The 15,456-nt window shown below is 42.5% G+C and overlaps 1 protein-coding gene across 2 annotated transcripts in view; it reads left to right on the top strand.

Annotated features, from left to right (window-relative positions):
• Positions 1–2,588: 2,588 nt before the first annotated feature.
• The window catches only part of OSBPL1A (oxysterol binding protein like 1A), a 242,449-nt gene continuing 229,581 nt past the window's right edge, over positions 2,589–15,456 (top strand). Inside the window, exon 1 of one of the 2 annotated variants that reach the window (XM_074383664.1) lies at positions 2,589–2,698. The gene's annotated coding sequence lies outside the window, so the exon portion shown is untranslated. The remainder of the gene's footprint in view (positions 2,699–15,456) is intronic. The other variant, XM_010335492.3, reaches the window with a different exon arrangement.

The following is a 15,456-nucleotide window of genomic DNA, read 5'->3' on the forward strand; positions in this document are numbered from 1 at the left end:
GAGTTCAAGACCAGTCTGGCCAACATAGTGAAACTCCGCCTCTAATAAAACTACAAAAAATTAGCTGGGCGCGGTGGTACACACCTGTAATTTCAGCTACTTGGGAGGCTGAAGCAGAAGAGTTGCTTCAACCCAGGAGTCTGAGGTTGCAGTGAGCCAAGATCATGCCGCTGCACTCCATCCTGGGCAACAGTGCAAGACTCTGTCCTAAACAAACAAAAAAATTGAAATCTTCAGTTACACTGGCCACATTTCACGTGCTCAATAGCCACATGTGGCTAGTGGCTACTGTACTGGACAAGGTAGAATTATAGAACATTTCCATCATCACAGGAAGTTCCGTTGGATAGCAGTGTTCTAGAATAATGAATTCTGTTATGCCATCATGGTGTTTTTACCTATGCTAGCTGTCAATAATATAAATGCCAATGAGATATCTTTTCTGCATAATTTATGGAAACAGCAAGTAAAGTCCTGTAAAAATACTGTACAAATGGTAAAGATATCAAGATTGGAACTTCTCTTATTGATAATTGTAGTGATTAATATTTCATCCTCCTATTGACTGCAATCTGTTTTTCACTTACAAACTGAAGAAGGGGGTTGCAAAGTGCAAGTTGTGAATTTAGGTAATTAAACCATCACAGAGAGAATAAAGGCTTTCACGGAATTGTAGAAAATTATTTCAGTAGCCAATTATTATTGGCATTATTTCAGTAGTCAATGTTACAGTCATTATTTCAGTAGTTTTATTTTGGCTATGAAGATGGCTCAAGGCTGGGTGTGGTGGCTCACACCTGTAATCCTAGCACCTTGGGAGGCCAAAGCAGGTGGATCACCTGAGATCAGGAGTTTGAGACCAGAATGACTAACATGGTGAAACCCTGCCTCTATTAAAAATACAAAAATTAGCCTGGCATGGTGGCATGTGCCTATAGTCCCAGCTACTTGGGAGGCTGAGGCAGGAGAATTGCTTTAACCTGGGAGGCGGAGGTTGCAGTGAGCCAAGATTGTGCCACTGCACAAGAACAAAACTCCATCTCAAGAAAAAAGTAAGATGGTTTAATATCCTTAGGCAATAAGCCCTGAAGTTTCTTCTTTCCAAGACAAATATGACTGCTTTAGCTACCACATATTTTGCAGCTGGAGTATTGTGCTAGTCAAGTGCCTGCTTTGTTAATAAAAGGTGATGCCAGCCTGAGATACACCAACAGGATTGCTTGCGGTCTCCAAAAACATTTCAAAAGATCTGCCATATGATGTTTCACACGTATCACAATGACCAAATGACCTATGATAGGTTCTCAATACATGCTTCTAGACTAGATGGAAAAACTGTAGTCCTTTAAAAAATCACACCTATTTATTACTTTTTCATTGCAAAAGAAGATGTTCATTAAATACAGTTGGAAAATTCAGGAATGTAGAAATCAGTTTTTGTATGCTTGTAATTTCCTGTCTTTTTAGTTATGCAGAAATGCTTTTAAAAAGCAAAGTTGTGGCCTGAGAGGGGTGGCTCACACCTGTAATCCCAACATTTTGGGAGGCCGAGGCAGGAGGTTCGCCTGAGCCCAGCAGTTGAAGATCAGCCTGGGCAACATAGGGAGAGCCTGTCTCTACTAAAAATACAAAAATTATCGGGGTGTAGTGGGGCGCGCCTGTAATCCCAGTCCCTGGATTACCTGCCGGTAGTCCAGCTGAGGACGGAGGATCGTTTGAACCCAGGAAGTCGATGCTGCCGTGAGCCGAGATTGAGCCACTACATTCCAGCCTGGGAGACAGAGTGAGACCTTGTCTCAAAAAAAGAAAAACGAAAAAAACAAAAAAACGGCGTAACTCACGTTACAGACTCTGTGCTAACTCCTCTAGCTAGCCGCCTTGTGCATGGAACCTGAAGAAGGGAGCTCCTTAAGATTATTTGATGAGGGGAGGAGGTGAGGAAATTTTGTAAATCTTTGTTTCACGCATATATATATTATAATGGTTACACTTGCATGGCATTTTAAGGGCTTCCTTTGACATGTGAAAGGAAAAGGTGTTTTTTGTAAATTGTCTAATTTACACTGCCAATTAATTTCCCACGGGTGGAGTTGCGGCCAAAGCAAAAAAAAAAAAAAAAAAAAAAAAATGTCTGAGCAGCTAGGTGACGTATTGCTTAATGACAAACTTTCAGAGTATTAACCCAGGACTTAATATTTGCTTGGGAACGGGGTTCTTCCACTGGCTCACAAGGGCGACTCCTAGTAGTGTCGGGGTAGGGCCCGCCCCTTCTTCTCCCGGGGTGTAGTGGGAGGAGCTAGAAGGCTTTGCACCTCCCTAGTAATTGGCAAAACCTGGAACCCGCGCCGGTGGCCAAGGCGGGACAGGAGCAGGCTGGGGGCGTGGGCAGGCCGGGCACGGGCGGGGCGTGGGCGGGGTATGGGCGTGGCCCGCTGCGGTCACGTGTCAGGCGGATGCCCGCACGCCCGTGGGGTGAGCGTTCCAGAGGCGGGCTGCGGGGGAGGGGAGGCGCTACCTCGCGCTCTGCCTGGGTCCTGGCGTCGGGACCTGGGAGACAGACGTTACAGGCTCGAGCGTCCTCTGGGAGTGCCAGCGAGAGTCGGTGACAAGCGCTTCCTCGACGTGGGGCGGGCGGACAGGAAGCCCTGCGGTCGTGGCCCCCGCCTCGGGAGTTCTGGGAGCCCGGGTGACCGCGTAGGTCAGTTTCTTGCGGCTGTCCCCGCCTGGCGTTCGAGGCCGGTTCCCGCGCTGATGGGTTCCCGCTGGGCTGCGCTCGGGAGGTCTGTCCGCGCCTGGTTGGGGGTGGGCGCTCGCGTCCCGTGCGTCTCCGAGGATGGTTCGTGGCGAGGCGACGCAGGGCTGCAGCTGAGCTCGGCTTCCCCGGCGGCCGCTGGCTGCTCCGGCGCTGCAGGAAGTTAGGCATTAAAAGTGACAAGATGTTGGCATTTGTTGCACTTCCACTCGGGAGCCACAACCATGCTGGTGCTGCATGCATCGCCCACCAGATCCTCAGCTGCGTGCCTTCTCGGTACTTTCGTGTGTCCATCGTGACTTAATTTCCTCCGAACAGGAGGATTGATGCACAATAGAAGTCACGCGTTGTTCATGTGACCGTTTCACAATGTACCGCGTGGTCAGTTCGACAAGCATGAACGAATATCCAAGGGAGATTCCGAAACTGAATGAGAGCGCAGCTGCAAAATAGACTTTAACAATTCACTTTCCCCACTGCCCTAATGATTGGCAGGAGGCATTGAATAGGGTTCTCCTGATTTAGTTAATATTAGTTTTCAGTTCAAGTTGTCGTTTTAAGGGAGACGGTATTGTAAAATGGAATTGTGGGCAGTGTGATATTGTTAAATAAGGCTGCTTGAATGTTGCAAATGTGGCTATTGGGTGTCTGTGAACAGTTAATAATACAATTAAATCAGCTTTACAATCAGTGATGTGTATTCCCTGAAAACTTCAGTCTTTGCCCTATAGTAGGTGCATTCTGGATTTGGAGTTTGGATCCTCCTCACGTCTTTACTCAACATTATTTGTTTTGAGGAGTAGCACTATTTGCAGTCTAACCCTGATAAAATGAATTTTTTTTGCAGCGGTGTGATATGTATAAATTCTGACACCCTTCTCTCCCAAGCTGCAATTGTGAAGATTTCTTAATTACAGCATAGTTACAGAATCCACCTTTTAATTCCATAATTCTAAACCACTAGGTGGGCTTTGCCTACAATTTATAAGGGGAGAAGAGGAGAAAACTGACAGTAACATTCGTTTCTTAAAATTTATCTATTGTCTTTTTCATTTCTCCCAAGCAGTGTAACTCTCCTTCAGCAATGAGCAACAGATAGTCAAAATAGGAGTTAACTGCCAAATATTGAGTAGATCAATCTGAAACATTTGTTATCTCAGTGTAGTATTTTGTGAAGGTTGTTTATCAAAATGACACTTGCGAAATATCTTATTGCGAATCAGGAGAAACTTATGGCGGGTGGTTGGCTAATTCCTCTCTTTAGAGGCTGCTCGTTTTTGTATGTATTGTTCTAGCCCATTTGTGATTCAGAGCAGTAGGTATTATTTCTATGAAAGTATTCTCGGCCGGTTGCGGTGGCTCACGCCTGTAATCCCAGCACTTTGGGAGGCCGAGGTGGGTGGATCACCTGCGGTCAGGAGTTTGAGACAAGCCTGGCCAACATGGCGAAACCCCATCTCTTCTAAAATTACAAAAATTTGCCAGGCGTGGTGGTAGGCGCCAATAATCCCAGCTACTCAGGAGGCTAAGGCAGGAGAATCGTTTGAATCCAGGAGGCAGAGGTTGCAGTGAGTGGAGATTGTGCGGTTGCCCTCAAGCCTGGGTGACAAGAGCGATACTCTGTCTCAAAAAGAGAAAAAAAAAAAAAAAAATTCCTCCCCCACCATTTCCTCAAAACAAGGGGAAATAATACTGTTTTAGAACCAATAATTAAGTTGAAAAATACAGCGAGTCCTTTTTGAGTAGTAACATGGTGAAATGTCTGTTAAATATTAATACACTACAAATTTTCTCCTTGTGGCTTTGTTTTACTTAGAAATACATCTGTATATCTGATCATAATATTTTAAATTTGGAACTGTGTCAGTTTCTTACCTCTTGACATTACTGGAAGCTGAGCTTTTATACATTGTACGTATTCACTGAGAAAAGTAGTAGGCAGAAAGTAGAAATCAGCTAAATGAGTAACTTAGTGGAGAAGAGAGAATATGACATCAAATACGTGTGAGAAATTTGATATCCTTCAGAACCTTGTCAGTTCTTCCAAGCTGAGTCTGAACTTTGGCAATCAGAACTTTTTGATGACCTAGCAAGTCAAATGAATTTCCTAGAAAGAGGACAGGTTTTAGCACTGTAGTCACCAGCTTATACTAGCAATTCATGAGGTTTTAGAAAAGACATTGTCATGCACTCTGTACAGTGTATGTATATTTGTGATCGTGGTGTCATATAAGTATCTTATGTGATGTTCTTGGTCTCTAGAAATACTTTTCTTCACCTGGCCTCTGCCACTAGTGCTGTCAGTGTTAAGGGGACTGTATGAGGTGGGTTAGTATAAGAAATAGTTTTAATGCTATTACTAAGAAGATAAACTAGGTCACGCACTTGACTTTTATTTATCAGCCTGCAAATAGGAAATTACTGTATAGTGAAAGCATTCTTTAGCTGTACATTTTCCTATCATGTGACAATGGAAAGTAACCACATTTTTACTTTGCGTTGAAAGTTTTTCTTTAAAGAGATATTTCTATGATGGTCAGTATTGTCATACATGAGTTTAATTCAGTTTAAAAGATAATTTTCAAGTGTGAAATAATCAACATGGGAAACTTTTTAATGCACTTTTCTAAAATTTAGGGAATTTTATCATTAAAAGGTAACAGTCAACCTCCTTGTTAGTGTTTTTATACTAAACTTGATTTGTGAAATATGTAGACAGACTTCTCTGCTCTTTTCTTCTAGGTACCTGGCCTGTTTGGAAACAGTAGTTAATAGTTTTCAGAATCTGTCAAGTTGAAATTCAAATCGGGTGCATCTAGGAGTTAGTGCTTAATTGTTAAAACAGCTAAAATTATAGCACCTGAAGTTATTTTAAGCAGGTTCGTAAGCAAAACTATGAAGCTTAATTTTTACTAATTTTAACAAACATTAGAATTTCCAACCGAATATGGATAAATACCTGGCAATAGGGTTGGTTTTTTTATTATGTCTGTATGGCATCCAAGTCGGTATAGGTATGGAATGAATATGAATAAGAGAAGGTAATGTAAATTTATCAAATACAAAGTAAATAATAATTTGGTATAAACATTTTATGATTTCAGTGCTTTACAAACCATAAGATGACATATTACAATTATAGCCAATTCTCCATCATTTCTTCTCTACAAGATGAATGCTTTTTATTAGGGCACAAAGACTTATTGAGGAGGTTAGAGAAAAAGTTTCACCGAATTAAAAATTAAGTGATTAAAATTTTGTTTTATAACTTAAAACAATATAGGTGAGTGCTTCCCAAAATAGGCTTTATAATTTGTTCCTGTTTTCCTTAAATTGCCATGTTTTTAGGTATTCTTTTCCGTTAATAAATAAAGCTTTTTTTCCTTTTGGAGACAGACTCTCACTCTGCTGCCAGGCTGGAGTGCAGTGGTGCACTTTTGGCTCAGGGCAACCTCCACCTCCCGGGTTCAAGCGATTCTCCTGCCTCAGCCTCCCAAGTAGCTGGGACTACAGGTGCACACCGCCATGCTCAGCTAATTTTTGTATTTTTAGTAGAGATGGGGTTTCATCATGTTCACCAGATGGTCTCAATCTCTTGACCTCGTGATCAGCTCACCTTTGCCTGCTAAAGTACTGGGATTACAGGTGTGAGCCACCGTGCCCTGCCATGATTAAAGCTTTTTAAAATGAGGCACTCAAACCGTAATTCAGATTCAACTTCCTCAGTGATTGCACAGGAATGTTAATTAAAATCAGTGGTCTTTAACTTTTGCAGCTGAATTGAATTTTATAAAATACATAGCATTATTTTCCCCCTTATACATTCTGGCTGTGACTCTACTGTTAACACTTGAAGTAACTTTACCTTTGGGCTTTTCAGTTGCTTCAGCTCTAGAATCAGAGTGTTAGATTAAATATGAATTTGCCTACCAATGTTCAGTTTCTAAAACAAAAAATGCATTTGTTTGTGTCATGATTTTCTGCATACATAATATGTGTATCTGTGGATATGTGTGCATAATGTATATACATCTACATACACATAGGTATATGATTGCATCAGAAAAATTACTGATTGTTAACTAATCGTATTGCAAAGATGTCTTTTTTTTTGCCATTGCTATGTCTTTATGTAGTTACTTTAATTTTTAATACCTTGCTGGTATTAAAAGAATATAATGTCAGGAGAAAACACACTGTTCAGCAGCTAACTATAGGCTGGGTGAGGTGGCTCATGCTTGTAATTCCAATACTTTGGGAGGCAAGGCAGGAGAATTCCTTGAGGCCAGGAGTTTGAGACCAGCCTGGGCAACATAGCCAGACCTCATCTCTATAAAAGATATAAAAATTAGCCAGGTAGGGTGGCGTGCACCTGTGGTTCCAGCTACTTAGGAGGTCAAGTCAGGAGGATTGCTTGAGTCCAGGAGTTTGAGGCTGCAGTGAGCCATGATTGTGCCACTGCACTCCACCCTGGGCAACTGACTGAGACCCTGTCTAATAAAGAAGGCAGCTGACTACATTGGAGTGCAGGGCTAAGCAAAGTACAGGTTTTCATGTTTTTAAGATTTAGTTTATAGGATGTTTTTGTTCATAGACACATTTAATTTTTCTCATTCAAATTTCTCGCATACATTGTATTTCAAGTATTATATTAATGTAACAGCAGTCATAAAATCAGTATCTGATAATTTAAAAACACAACATATATTTTTAGTAATTTTTGAATAATTAGGCTCCCTTTGTCTTTATTAAGAGTACAAATGCTGGCTGGATGCAGCGGCTCACGCCTGTAATCCCAGCACTTTAGGAGGCTGAGGTGGACCAATGGCTTGAGCCCAGGAGTTTGAGACCAGCCTTGGGCAACATGACAGATCCCTGTCTCTACAAAAATTACAAAAATTCTTTGGGCATGGTGGCATTTGCCTGTAGTCCCAGCTACTTGGGAGGCTGAGGTGGGAGGATCACTTGAGCCTGGGAAGTGGAGGTTGCAGTGAGCTGAGATCGTGCCCCTGCACTCCAGCTTTGGTGACAGACCCTGTCCCAAAAGAAAAAAAGTACAAATCCTATTTGGCAATCGTGCAAAACATATTTTAGATGCTTCCTGATTTTTTTTGTGTGTGAAAACATGTATGTAACATAAAATTTGCTGTTTAAGGATTTTTGGTTTTTTGTTTTTTTTTGAGACGGAGTTTTGCTCTTGTTGCCCAGGCTGGAGTGCAATGGTGTGGTCTCAGCTCACTGCAACTTCCACCTCCCAAGTTCAAGCCATTCTCCTGCCTCAGCCTCCCAAGTAGCTAGGATTACAGGCGCATGCCACCACGCCCAGCTAATTTTTGGTATTTTTAGTAGAGATGGTGTTTCTCCACATTGGTCAGGCTGGTCTTGAACTCCTGACCTCAGGTGATCTGCCTGCCTTGGTTTCCCAAAGTGTTGGGATTACAGGAGTAAGCCACTGTACCTGGCATGTTGTTGTTTTTTTAAACAGGAGTTTCATTCTATTGCCCAGGGCTGGAGTGGAGTGGTATGGTCATAGTTCACTGCAGCCTTGAACTCCTGGGCTCAAGTAGTCCTGCTTCAGCCTTCTACGTAGCTGGGTCTATAAGTGCACACCCACCGTGACACTTGGCTAATTAATTTTTTTTTTTTTTTTTTTTTTTTTTTGTAGAGACTGGAGTCTTGCTGTGTTGCCCAGACTGGTCTTAAACTCCTGGCCTCAGGCTATTCTCCTGCCTCAGCCTCCCAAAGCAGTGGGATTACAGGCATGAGCCATCACACCTGGCCTGTTTTAGCCATTATTAAGTGTATGATTCAGTGGCATTGCATACATTCACATTGTAGTGCCACGGTCACCACTGTCCGTCTCCAGAACCTTTTCATCCATCCCAAACTGCAACTCTGTTCTCATTAAACAATACTCCCTAATCCTTCCTCCCTTCTCCAGCCCCTGGCAACCACCATTCTGTTTTGTCTCTATGACTTTGACTCTTCTAGCTGTCTCATACAAGTGGAATCACACAGTATTGTGTCCTTTTATGAGTGACTTATTTCACTTAGCATGATGTATTCCAGGTTTATCCATGTTCTAGCATGTGTCAGAATTTCCATTTATTTATTTATTTGAGACAGAGTCTTGCTTTGTCACCCAGGCTGGAGTGCGGTGGCGCAATCTCAGTCACTGCAACCTCTGCCTCCTGGGCTCAAGCGATTCTTGTGCTTCAGCCTCCCCAGTAGCTAGGACTACAGGCATGTACCACCACACCTGGCTAATTTTTGTGTTTTTAGTAGAAATGGGGTTTCACCATGTTGGCCAGGCTTGTCTTGAACTCCTGACCTTAGATGATCCACCTGCCTCAGCTTCCCAGCTTGCTGGGATTACAGGCATGAGCCACTGCACCTGGCCGAAAAGTTACCTGAATCTGCTGAAATTTGGAGAGCAAGGGCATAGGAAGTGAAAAACACATATATTTAGGTTTTGAAATTTAAAAAATTTAATGACTTTTTTTTTTTTTTTTTTTTTTTTGAGATGGAGTCACACTCTGTTGCCCAGGCTGAAGTACAGTGACGTGATCTTGGCTCACTGCAACCTCTGCCTCCTGGGTTGAAGTGATTCCCCTGCCTCAGCCTCTCTAGTAACTGGGATTATAGGCATGTGCCACCACGCCCAGCCAATTTTTGTGTTTTTAATAGAGACAGGATTGTCCTGGTCTGTTGGCCAGGCTTGTCTCGAACTCCTGACCTCAAGTGATCTTCCTGGCTCGGCCTCCGAAAGTGTTGGGATCACAGGTGTGAGCCACCATGCCCATTCTTCCTTTTAAAGGCTAAATAAATATTGCCTTGTATATGTCACGTTTTGTTTTTCCATTCATCTGTCAGCGGACATTTAGGTTCATTCCTTGCTTTTAGTTTTTTGGGCATATACCCAGAAGTAGAATTGCTGGATCATAGGTAATTCTGTGTTTAATTTTTTGAGGAACCCCCATACTTTTCTGATGTTTTTTTTTTTTTTTTTTTTTGAGACGGAGTTTCGCTCTTGTTACCCAGGCTGGAGTGCAATGGCGCGATCTCGGCTCACCGCAACCTCCGCCTCCTGGGTTCAGGCAATTCTCCTGCCTCAGCCTCCTGAGTAGCTGGGATTACAGGCACGCGCCACCATGCCCAGCTAATTGTTTGTATTTTTAGTAGAGACGGGGTTTCACCACGTTGACCAGGATGGTCTCGATCTCTTGACCTTGTGATCCACCCGCCTCGGCCTCCCAAAGTGCTGGGATTACAGGCTTGAGCCACCGTTTTCTGATGTTTTAAGATTCACAATTGCACATTGTTATATGTATGACTAGAATTCAGCCTGAATGTCTGAATTTTAACTTTTCTAATACCTTTAAGAACTTTATTCTGAAAAGGGCACATTGTTAAATATTTTCAGTTTCTGGCACTCGGGTAAATTAGCTCTTATTGTTGAATTTTATTATCTTTGATTTCTCTAGGCGTTTTCTAACTTAATTCTGCAGGGTTTTTTTTTTTTTTTTTTTGGAGACAGACACTCTGTCGCCTAGTCTGGATTGCAGCGGTGTGATTTTACGATGTTTACAAGGCAACAAAATATAAATTTACTTTCCATAAAAGAATTTAAAAATTAAAAATCTAGCTTTCCATAGTGGACTTTGGAGGAGAGAAAACATAAGGCAAAAATGGTCTCTTGTCTCTTAATTTTTGAAGCTTAAAATGTTTCCATCTAGTTATTTCCTGGAAAACATTCTTATGGCCATGAAAATCTCATGAATTGAAAAACAGAGCTTGGAACTGCGTGAGCGTGATAAGAGCAGCTGAAAAGTGGTCTTGAAAAATACCATGTTCAGTGATAGACTATGACTGCAATCCATTGTGACCAGCTGCATTTGGGAATGCTTATCTTCTTTTGGCTTAAATATCAGGGACAAAGCGCTTTTCTGGAATAAGCTCTCATGATTTGGAAGAATGTTTTTTAAAAATCTCTTCAACTTAGGAATTTGGATGATTCTTTAAAAAATCAATTTTGAGGCTGGGCGCAGTGGCTCAAGCCTGTAATCCCAGCACTTTGGGAGGCTGAGGCAGGCGGATCACGAGGTCAAGAGATAGAGACCATCCTCGCCAACATGGTGAAACCCCGTCTCTACTAAAAATACAAAAATTAGCTGGGCATGGTGGCGTGCGCCTGTAGTCCCAGCTACTTGGGAGGCTGAGGAGGAAGAATTGCTTGAACCCAGGATGTGGAGGTTGCAGTGAGCCAAGATTGTGCCACTGCAGTCCAGCCTGGCGACAGAGTGAGACTCTGTCTCAAAAAAAAAAAAGAAAAAAAAATCAATTTTGAATTTTCTTCTAAAGGTAACTTTTAGTCAGAAATTAATGGAAATTAAATAGTTTACAAATTAAAGATGCATTATATGAAGAAAGTAGTTATCAGCCTAAATAATCTGGGGGTGTGTGTTTTAAACAGTTTCTCCCTTTTTTGGTATTATTTTTATTATATATATATTTTTTTCCTTTTTTTTTTTTTTTTTTTTGAGATGGAGTCTTGTTCTTGTCGCCCAGGCTGGAGTGTAGTGGCATGATCTCAGCTCACTGTAGCCTCTGCCTCCCAGGTTCAAGTGATTCTCCTGCCTCAGCATCCTGAGTAGCTGGGATTATAGGTGCCTGCCACCACACCTGGCTAATCTTTGTAATTAGCAGAGACAGGGTTTTGCTGTGTTGGCCAGGCTGGTCTGGAACTCCTAACCTCAGGTGATCTACCTGCCTCAACCTCCCAAAGTGCTGGGATTGCAGGCGTGAGCCACCGTGCCTGACAGTATAAATTTTTAGAAACATATTTCCTGTGGCTTGTTAGAAAAAAATATATACCTTTTTTAAGGCACTGCTTGTAGAATTTCCTATCGGGAGACCTGATTGCTTTGTTTTCAAAGGACTAAGCCCCATCCATCCATCCATCCATCCAGTTAACTAATATTTGGTTGCCTGCTGTGCTCTATGCACCTGGCTAGGGGTATAATAGGGAAACAGAATAGACATGAGGCACTTGTTCTAATCGAGTTTACAGTCTAGTCTAGGGTCAGCCAAAGAAATGACCACAACAATACTTGCAAACTCATGAATTGTGGCAGGTTGCCATGAGGGCTTATCAAGAGGCTCTAGCTGATATTGGAGATGGCGAAAGCAAGTCAGACCTCTCTCCAGAAATGTGGATAGTAATTGATTTGTACACTTGTCTTCTTTACAACATTTAAAAGTTCTCCTAGTGTGAGGCCTGGTTTTATTCATTAGTGTCATCAGAGGTTAGAACAATGCCTAGAATGTGGCAAGCCTTCAAGTCATTGGGTATTGATTTATCTACTTGTGTGGTATGAGAATTAGGGAAGGTGATGCAGGCCTGCTGGTGATAGGGAAACTGCAGCTTCGGCTGGCTGTCGTGTTGGACGCCTGATGGTGGGATAACTACCTGAACGTTCACCTGAGGGTTAAGGCTTCAGATACTCATGGGCGTTCTAGATATGCAGGTCTTCACAGACAGCAGTGGACTTTCAGTCTACATTTAGTGGATGATTCTTGGATGAGAAAAGAAACTGGGCTGGGTGCAGTGGTGCATGGCTGTAATCCCAGCGCTGTGGGAGGTGAAGATGGAGAATCACTTAGGCCCAGGGGTTTGAGATCAGCCAGGGCAACAAAGCAAGTCTCCATCTCTTTTTTAAAAAAAAAAAAAATTGTAAGGCTGAGCGCGGTGGCTCACGCCTATAATCCCTCATCATCTAACAGCAGCCCACTCTCCTGTCATATCATGGCTGCTTTTCCGTGCCTATTGCTCTTTCAATATGAGGAACTCAAAGAGCCTGGTTAGTCGTTGTAGCTTAAAATTTAATGGACTTCTGACCAGGCGCGGTGGCTGACGCCTGTAATCCCAGCACTTTGGGAGGCCAAGGCGGGTGGATCACAAGGTCAAGAGATCAAGACCATCCTGGTCAACATGGTGAAACCCCGTCTCTACTAAAAATACAAAAAATTAGCTGGGCATGGTGGTGCGTGCCTGTAATCCCAGCTACTCAGGAGGCTGAGGCAGGAGAATTGCCTGAACCCAGGAGGTGGAGGTTGCGGTGAGCCGAGATCGCACCATTGCACTCCAGCTTGGGTAACATGAGCGAAACTCCATCTAAAAAAAAAAAAAATTGTGATGCATGGTTTTATTCCTTGTTTGAAGCATTGTATTAGTAGTTTCTTTTTTTTGTAGTGTAGCTGAAAGGAATATAAAGATCATTTTATTGTAATGATCTAATTAGTATTGCTATCCTTTTTAGGAGGTTTTCTCAGTTTTTAAATTACGGATATATTTGGAGTTGTGCTATTTTGCCTGGGTGTTAGAGCCACTGGGAAAGTATTTTGCCATAAAAAATATTTTTGAAGCCGGGTGCGGTGGCTCAAGCCTGTAATCCCAGCACTTTTGGAGGCTGAGGCGGGTGGATCACGAGGTCAAGAGATCGAGACCATCCTGGTCAACATGGTGAAACCCCATCTCTACTAAAAATACAAAAAATTAACTGGGCATGGTGGTGCGTGCCTGTAGTCCCAGCTACTCAGGAGGCTGAGGCAGGAGAATTGCCTGAACCCAGGAGGCAGAGGTTGCAGTGAGCTGAGATCGCGCCATTGCACTCCAGCCTGGGTAACAAGAGCGAAACTCCGTCTCAAAAAAAAAAAAAAAAAAATTTTTTTTTTGAGCAGGGCATGGTGGCTCACACCAGTAATCCTAGCACTTTGTGAGACCAAGGCAGGTGGATCAATTGAGCCCAAGATTTGAGACCAGCCTGGGCAACATGGTGAAACCCTGTCTCTACAAAAAACAAAAACAAAAACAAAAATTCGCTGGGCATGGTGATATGCACCTGTTGTCCCAGCTACTCGGGAGACTAAGTTGAGAGGATCAACTGAGGCTGAGAGGTCAAGGCTGCAGTGAGCTGATTGTGCCACTGCACTCCAGCAGTGCAGGAGATATCTATACATAGATTTCAAAAATCTATAGGTTTCAGAAAACGTATGTATATTTCAAAAAGTATATATTTTTACTGTTTTCTGCTTTTAATAGTTAAAAAATACTTTGTTTATAGAGTTAAGTTTTAGAGGTATACTTGATTCATTTATTCTTTTTTTTTTTTTTTTTGAAATAGGATCTCACTCTGTCACCCAGGCGGGAGTGCAGTGGTGCAATCATGGCTCACTGTAGCTTCCACCTCCCCGGCTCAAGTGATCCTTCTGTCTCAGCTTCCTGAGTAGCTGACTACAGGCTCATGCCACCACACCCGACTAATTTTTGTATTTTTTGTAAAGACGGGGTCTTGATAGGTTGTTCAGGCTGGTCTTAAACTCCTGGGGCTCAAGCGATCCACCTGCCTTGGCCTTCCAAAGTGCTAGGATTACAGATGTGAGCCACCGTGCCTAGCCTATACTTCATTTTTATTAACTCCTTTCTAAAAGGAGATAAGAGAAGGTGGCAGTCTCCTCCCCACTGCTGCCATTCCTGTCTAAAGTTATAAAGATTATAAGGGAAAAGCAGTGAAAATGCCTGTTAGCATTTTGGAATTTATCCTCTAGGTATTGCTTATTGGGTTAAGTCTGAAGTTTCATAGTCAGAAAATATTTAGAGTGTGCTTGGGCTGTACAACTAGACTAACTGGTTTTGATGCATGTAGTGTCAAATTGTTCTGAACATGAGAGAATGTCCAAATTGCTTTAAGAATATTTTTAAGTCAAATGCCTGTCTTGAACTGATACCTATGGGCTTTAGGCACAGAGCAACATGAGTTGTTGATTTTTCCTTGTGTTGCTGAAATTTAACTGGCTCTGTCCCCCCCCCCCCACCTTTATGATACTTTAAGTTCTGGGGTACATGTGCAGATCTTGCAGGATTGTTACATGGGTATATACATGCCATGGTGGTTTGCTGCCTCCATCCCCCCATCACCTACATTAGGTATGTCTCCCAATGTTATCCCTCCCCAATCTCCCCACCCCCCGCCATCCCTCCCCTAACCCCCTCAACAGACCCTAGTGTGTGATATTCTCCTCCCTGTGTCCATGTATTCTCGTTGTTCAATACCCACCTATGAGTAGGAATATGCAGTGTTTGGTTTTCTGTTCATGTATCACTTTGCTGAGAATGATGGTTTCCAGATTCATCCATGTCCTTGCAAAGAACATGAACTCATCTTTTTTATGAGTGCATAGTATTCCTTGGTGTTTATGTGCCACATTTTTCTTGATCCAGTCTATTATTGATGGGCATTGGGTTGGTTCCAGGTCTTTGCTATTGTAAACAGTGCTGCAATGAATATACGTGTGCATGTGTCTTTATAATAGAATGATATATAATCCTTCGGAGATATACCCAGTAATGGGATTGCTCGGTCAAATGATATTTCTATTTCCAGCTCCTAGAGGAATTGCCACACTGTTTTTCACAATGGTTGAGAACTAATTTACACTCCCACCAACAGTGTAAAAGTGTTCCTATTTCTCCACATCCTCTCCAGCATCTGTTGTCTCCAGATTTTTAATGATCCACATTCTAACTGGTGTGAGATGGTATCGCAGTATGGTTTTGATTTGCATTTCTCTAATGACCAGTGATGATGAGCATTTTTTCATATGTTTATTGGCTGCATAAATGTCTTCTTTTGAAAAGTGTCTGT

Source organism: Saimiri boliviensis, chromosome 13 (genome assembly GCF_048565385.1).
Source record: "Saimiri boliviensis isolate mSaiBol1 chromosome 13, mSaiBol1.pri, whole genome shotgun sequence".
In the NCBI taxonomy this organism is placed as follows: Eukaryota; Metazoa; Chordata; class Mammalia; order Primates; family Cebidae; genus Saimiri; species Saimiri boliviensis.